The sequence below is a fragment of the Gopherus evgoodei genome, chromosome 8 (genome assembly GCF_007399415.2).
Source record: "Gopherus evgoodei ecotype Sinaloan lineage chromosome 8, rGopEvg1_v1.p, whole genome shotgun sequence".
Lineage (NCBI taxonomy): Eukaryota > Metazoa > Chordata > Testudines > Testudinidae > Gopherus > Gopherus evgoodei.
Window position 1 is genome coordinate 36,141,994 of NC_044329.1, and position 7,600 is coordinate 36,149,593.

Genomic DNA, 7,600 nt, shown 5'->3' on the forward strand with positions numbered 1-7,600 from the left:
TCCCTGTCAGCCCAGAAGCAGCATTGGGCCTTGCAGTGCATCGTGAAGGATAACAAACTCAGACTGGTCCAGTCCCTGGGGTGTGGGACCCTGCCAGCAGCCCCTCTTGTATACCCCTGGAATCTGGATCAGGTCTTCTGCTCCCTACAGCTCACTAGGGCCTACAAATTCTCTGGCAATCCAGTCCTCCTTTACTTGCTTGCGCTGCAGAGAACCTCCCGGAGAAAGCACTTGGGCTCGACCTTCTCAAAAGGGCCTAGGGGAGTTAGGTGCTCAAATCCAGTTGAGAGTCACTGGCAGCCTGGCGCTTCTTGCCCATAGAGCACTTGGAAAATCCCACCTTTGAGTCCGCTGTAGTGATGTCTGTCATTGGTGAAGATGGAACCCAGAACAGAGGTCTGGCAGGTAATTAAAGGAGAAACTGAATTTCAGACCCATCTACCTAACACCTACACTTGCCCTCATTCTCTTTGGGATCTATTTCTGAAAATCTTCTCCATTTCTTGGAAAGAAAGGAAATTGTGTGAGAACCTGTGTGCAGAAACCCTTGGAATGCTGTGCCAGGAGCTTTGACATTATGCGTATAATGCCTGGCCTGCCATGTCTTCCCTCATTGGTATGGAAACTTCCTTAGTTGGGACTAATTTTAAGGCAGCTTTTAAATCTTCCCCTTTCATGATGTGTTTCAATGAGACGTTTAAAAGTGCCCTCATAAATCTGGGAAATCACCCTCATTCAGACAGGTCCTGCCTGACAGCCTTGTGATGGTATTTATTTTAGAAAACATTCCTCTGAGCAGAGAAACAGAAAACAGTGACTGGCATACAGACAGGAAGAGGGGAAAAGGATCTGTGAAGATGGAGCAGATGAGAAGACACCACCAATGCGTTCTCCTGCATAGGAGAAGTGCAAAAGTTTTGTATTGAAATTTCCAGATTCCAGACTTTGGTTTGTATCAGAAACGGGCTGATTGGCAACCAAATTTTCACTGAAGTGAAAGAACTTTTAAAGGAGAAAATGGGCCTGTTTTCCAGTGGAAACAAGCTAGTTTCTGAGCAAAACCAGCCTTCCGTGGTGAGGGAATGTAAGGCCATTTTTCAGGGGCAGACAGCTTTTGCCCCTAAAACAGGCTACTGGATGTTTGAGTCTTCTTCTTGCTATTTATATTAACAGCTAAGATGCAATCCATACACTTAGTGAGAGATGGTCTCTGCCTCAAAGAACTTAGCCTGACTGGACTGTTACAGATGGGGAAACTGAGGCATGGACCAATTAAATGACTTGCCCAAGCCCAGATCCTCAAAGGTGTTTAGGTGCCATTGATTTCAATGGAAGTTATTTGCTCAAATATCCTTGAGGATCTGGACTTCTATGGCTGGCCCTTTAAGGGGTCATGAATCTCATCCCTGCCTGTGACTCAGGCAGTGCTCCTCCCCAGATGGGGAAAATGAAGGTCACATGACCCAATCAGGCCTCTGGGCTCGATAAGGTAGAGGGCTGGGGAGAAACAGAGTGATGGCAGATGGCTGCTTGGAGAGGACAGCAGGTAGCCCTGAGGAGCTAGAGGAGAGCAAGAAGCAGGGAGAGGCCTGTGAAAGACACCAGGTGGGAAGGCTGGGAGTGCCCCCCCCAGGAGCTTGGGAGGGCTGAGGGGAGAGAGGGAAAGGATCCCAGGAAAGGCTAAAGCTGAGCTCAAAGGGTAAGCAGAAGAATTAGAGGAGAGAAGACAGACCCTGGAAGATGAAGGACTGGCTGGCCCCAGTTTGCAAATGGCACAGAGATTTTGTGTTGTGTGTCTTGGATGCAGGTATACTCGGGGGGTTGACTCTTGGTAGTGATGTAGCTGGAGGACCAAGGCACTGCAGCAGCCAAACTAGGCCGTGCAGTTTTTTAGGAGCCCAGAAGAAGGGAGAAACTGAGGCAGGGGTGATGCCATGAGGGGGCGCTCTGGAGGTTGTTATCCTGTTGCAGCGGCCAAGCTGAGAACTGAGCCAGGTCTCCTGAGTCCCAGTCCAGAGCCTTAACCACAAGACTCTCTACGGATGCAAAAATAATCTTTCGTCAGTATTGCTTCTAAAGCAGCAACTCGTGAGGCATGGAGTGGCAAAAAATGTCCCCGGCCGACTAGTGTGACAAAGCAAGTCTTGGAACGTGGAGTGATCTGTGGAAAGAGGGCTAGTGAAAGATGAGTGGCTCATTGTCCATGTGAAAAGATCCAAGCTATGCATTTCGGCTGGAGCTGGAGCTCTTCAGAATGTGCCATAAATGTTAACTAATGAATCTTCCCAGCTCCTTGCATGAGACATGCATTATCCCCAAGATACTGGGGGGCTCAGCTGAGAGGTTTTCACTTACCCAAGGGCTGCACAACATGTGGCAAACCCTGCTTGGCTCACTCACGTTGAGTAATTCCATTGCAGTCAATGCAGTTACATGAAGGATACATTTGGCCCATTTTGTCTGCCTAAAATTATCCATCTATTTGGACTGCAAATTCTTTGGGGGCAGGGGCTCTGTTTTATGTTTGTACATAAAACCAGGATCCTGATCCTGAGTGGGGCCTAGTGTTTCTCAAACTTGGGATGCCGCTTGTGCAGGGAAAGCCCCTGGCGGGCCGGGCCGGTTTGTTTACCTGCCACGTCTGCAGGTCCGGACAATCGTGGCTCCCACTGGCCGTGGTTTGCTGCTCCAGGCCAATGGGAGCTGCTGGAAGTGGCATGGGCCGAGGGATGTACTGGCCACTGCTTCCAGCAGCTCCCATTCGCCTGGAGCAGCGAACCACGGCCAGTGGGGGCCACGATTGTCTGAATCTGCAGACGCGGCAGGTAAACAAACCGGCCCGGCCCGCCAGGGGCTTTCCCTACACAAGCGGCGGAACAAGTCTGGGAAACACTGCTCTACAGCAATAGAAATGCTGATTATAGCATAAATTAGTATTATAAGGGGTTCTTCTTCGCACCCTGCCCTGAAATGGGGGTGTGCTGTTGCTGTGCATTTTAAAATGCCAGCAGTGTTCTACCCCAGAGGTGGATGCACATCAGCAGTGGGTTATGGGGCGCATATGCCATAGCAGAGTTTTCAGAGTTTTCAGAGACAGCCGTCAGGATGAAAGGTGCTATCTAAATGAAAGACGTTTGTCATTCTGTAGCTATGGTGCAAATGCTGCAGCTTCAGATAGTACTGGGTCCGAATTTGGAGCCGTTCCTGTGAAAAACTGTCATATCTTTTTGTAAGATTGTTCATCTAGTTCCTACTGGCTGTTCTGCTATTTCGTGTGCTCAGTCCCTGCTAGGTGGAGTGGCCGAGTCGTCTTTTGCTATGCAGGAGACATACTTGCTGTACTGTCACTCCACAAATGTTAGTACAAGTTAAGTAAATAAGAAGCCTTTTCCTTGTTACCCCATTATATGTACAGTAAATCCTCACTTAAAGTCGTCCCGGTTAACGTTGTTTAGTTGTTAGTTGCTGATCAATTAGGGAGCATGCTTGTTTAAAAGTTGTACAATGCTCCCTTCTAACGTCGTTTGGCAGCTGCCTGCTTTGTCCATTGCTTGCAGGAAGAGCAGCCTGTTGCAGCTAGCTGGTGGGGGCTTGGAACCAGGGTGGACCGGCAGCTCCCATATCAGTTCCCTGCTCCCCTAAGTTCCCTGTGCAGCAGCTGCCCAGCAGGCTAGCTATTGCAGCTGTCCCTCCCTCCCACTGCCTTGTGCTGCTCCTGCCTTGGAGCTGCTCCCCGAGGCTCCTGCTTGCTGTGTGGGGAGGATGGAAGGAAGAGGGAGGCTAATGTCAGGGTGTTCCCCTCCCCCCTGCTCCTGCACTCTGCTTACCCCATCTTCCATAGAGCAGGGGGGACACACAACAGGGCTCAGGACGGAGGGAGCTTGCTGGCAGCAGCTGAGATCTCAGCAAGCTGATCTAACAAAGCAGTGTACTTAAATGGGAAATGCGCATCTCTCTCTCTGGCACACAGTGTGTGTCTCTGTCTCTGCAAGGCGGTCTCCCCTCCCTCCATTCCTACTGCCTTGTAGAGTGTGAGAGTTAACCATTGAGGGATATATATATATATATATATGTTAGTTTTCTGTCTGTGAAACCTAACACCCTCATTTACATTAATTCTTATGGGGAAATTGGATTAGCTTAACATCATTTTCTTAAAGTTGCATTTTTCAGGAACATAACTACAATGTTAAGTGAGGAGTTACTGTATTTTTGTACATCATGTACAATTGGTAGCCATAAGTGTGTGTTACACTCAGTGACCACTGAACTGAGGCCTGATCCTGCACATTTAAATCCATGCTCTGGGCCCCAATTCAACAAAGCACTTAAGCATGTAGTTAAGTGCCCTTGACTTAAATTGGAATTATGCATGTGTTTAAAATTAAGCATGTGCGTTGCCGAATGGGGATGGGATTACTCATGTGCTTAGAGTGAAACACAGGCTTAAGTGCTTTGCTGAGGCTGTGGAACTCATTGCCACAAGATTTCACTGCAGTGTAGAGTGTGGTGAACTTTAATAAATCGTTGGTCATTAATACTGGTAACACTGATATTCAGAGTTACAGTAAGAATTAGAAAACAAACAACCCCATAGTCTGAAAGGGAGATAAACTCTCATCCTTCAAGGAATAATACCTACATCTTATATAGTGCTTTTCATTAGTAGATTTCAAAACACTGCATGAAGGAGGTCAGTATCAGTATCTCAATTTTTCAGCTGGGGAAACTGAGGCACAGAGCGTGGCCATGATTTGCCCAAGGTCACCCAGCAGCTCAGTGACAGAACAGGGAATAGAACAAAGTGCTGTAAGCATTAGACAACACTTCATTTCAGCTCAATGCAGCCTAAAAACTCAAAAAGAACTCAGCATTTCATATTTAAAAAATATATATCATTTGAGTTCCAGCCAATCTGATGATCTTGGGAGCCTGATTCTTGGCTTTGAAATGCATGGGGGTGGCAATACTGTAAGTGTCACTAATTCTGGTGCCCTACATCGGACTCAAGTAGGGCCTGATGCTTGTGCTAGTCCCATGCACAGGGGTGCATCTTTCCCCAAGGGACCAAGCGTGGCAGAATCTGACCCTTAAATTGTATGGAGCAAAGTGCTTGTTGAATGTGGTTAAAAACCAGCCAAGGATGCATTTCAAATAGAGGGAGCGTCATACTGAAAGCTGAGATTTCCAGCTGAAGGGGTTTGGATCCCAACACTTAGGCAGCTTATCAAACCTCAGCCTGAAAGTACAACATGAAATGAAAGAGGCTTGTTCTTAAGAACCAAATGAGATTGCTGTGAGCTGAATTTTCAAAATGCACCAACACTTCTATACATCCCAGGAAAGCAATTCACTCAGGAAACGGTGGAGGCACCAGAATCAGAACTATTCCTGAGGGCTTTCTGGTCACAACACCTTCCCGTTACTCTGTGCCAGGCTCTAACTGTCCAGAGAGAGTAACTGCGCCTGTGTGGTCTAGCTATGCACAGTGCTAATGAAGAGTCCTGACTAGCTGCGGATTGGCATGGAAGGACTATAGTATACACCACAGCCACAATAAATAAATGAAATAGGCACTAGTTATTAGTGTGGGGCGGTGGGAGTCAGGGCTTGTGGTTTTACTCTTGTTTTAGCTAGTGATGTGGTCTGGTTGCAACATGGGGCAGCATGACCTAGTGCATAAAGCACTGACTGGGGACTCAGATGAGTTGGGTTCAGTTCCTGCTCTGTCACTGGCTTGCTGGGTGACCCTGGGCAAGTTGCATTCCCTCTTTGTGTCTCAGTTTCCCCATCCATGAAATAGGGCTAAGGACACTGATCTCCTTTGTAAAGTGCTTGGAGATCTACTGATGATAAGAGCTAGGTATTACGATTAGAAGCTGGAATTTTCAAAAGGAACAGTGAGGTGCCTAACTCACCTTGAAAGTCAGAGCTGGGTGTCTAACTCAGCTTTAACACAGATGGTCTCAGAGACTTGAGTGAGGCATACTTCATGCGTCTGAGTGTGTCCCAGTGCGGCACACAGCATAAACTCCCCCTCTGTGGGATCTAGCCGGCCTTTCCAAGCACCCAGCAAGCGTGTGGCTACAGCCTGGGAAACTCTCTTTAATTTGTATCCACAAGGGTCCTTTGAAGACTCTACCAGCTGTTTGCTCTGCCATGACAGTGTGCTACCACCTGAGTGGGCCAGCTGCAGCAGTGCTGGGAAAGGGAAGGCAAAGCCAATGGAAGCAGAAGGGAAAAGCAACACAAAGGGAAGACAGGCGTGTGACAAAAGGAGCTGAGTTTGGGACTCACGCCCAGTTCGTTTTGAAGGGGGGAATGGCATCACATGCCTCTCCTGTGTGTGAAGCATAGCAAAAATGGCTTCCAGTGGCAGATTTTCAGTCACGTGGGGAGGAAGGGGGATATTGACTCATTAGGGTGACCAGATGTCTTGATTTTATAGGGACAGTCCCAATATTTGGGACTTTGTTTTACATAGGCGCCTATTGCCCCCCATCCCCTGTCCCGATTTTTCACACTTGCTGTCTGGTCAGCCTTTGACTCATCGCGGCATACATGGTCAACAGGAGGAAAGATAAAGCTAGTAAAATACAATGGAGTAGAGTCTGATTCGTGTTGTAGTTTGACTGAAGCAAGGAAGTGGCCAGCAGGATTTTTTTTTGAACGCTTTACGAATTTGCGTGTCATCCTTGCACGGGGGCCATGCTAATCTTCTCTGTATCGTTCCAATTTTAGTTATAGTGGACCCTTTATTTTTGGAAACACAACTCACTTTTTCCTTTGCTCCGGTTCCCTCTTCTGACTCCTTCCCTGTGCTCCCCCTAGTGCTCATAAGTGTGTACTGCAGTTGCTCACTTGGGTTCTGATCCGCTAACCTTGGATGCATCTGGTTTTTCTATAGCGCTCTTATGCTGGAGATACCTCAGGGTATGTCTACATCTACCATTTTGTAGCGCTGGTTGTTACAGCTGTATTAGTACAGCTGTATAGGGCCAGCGCTGCAGAGTGGCCACACTTACAGCAACCAGCGCTGCAAGTGGTGTTAGATGTGGCCACACTGCAGCGCTGTTGGGCGGCTTCAAGGGGGGTTCGGGGAACGCGAGAGCAAACCGCGGGAAAGCAGGTCTCCTTCCCCGGTTTTGCTCCAGTGTTCCCCGAACCCCCTAGCAAGCAGGTCTCCTTCCCCGCGGTTTGCTCTCGCGTTCCCCGAACCCCCGTGCAAGCAGGTCTCCTTCCCAGCGGTTTGCTCTCACGTTCCCCGAACCCCCGTGCAAGCAGGTCTCCTTCCCAGCGGTTTGCTCTCGCGTTCCCCGAACCCCCCTGCAAACGGCGGGGAAGGAGACCTGCTTGCTCGGGGGTGCGGGGAAGGAGACCTACTTGCACGAGGGTTCGGGGAACGCGAGAGCAAACCGGGGAAGGAGACCTGCTTCCCCGCGGTTTGCTCTCGCGTTCCCCGAACCCCCCTGCAAACCGCTGGGAAGGAGACCCGCTTGGGGGGGGGGATTCGGAGAACACCAGAGCAAACCGCGGGGAAGGATACCTGCTTGATTACCAGAGAGGCTTCCTCAGGTATGCTGCGATACCTGCTTATTCC

General features: G+C 49.0%; 1 pseudogene; it reads right to left on the bottom strand.

Annotated features, from left to right (window-relative positions):
• Positions 1-6,658: 6,658 nt before the first annotated feature.
• On the bottom strand, positions 6,659-6,771 carry LOC115656992 (annotated as a pseudogene).
• Positions 6,772-7,600: the final 829 nt, after the last annotated feature.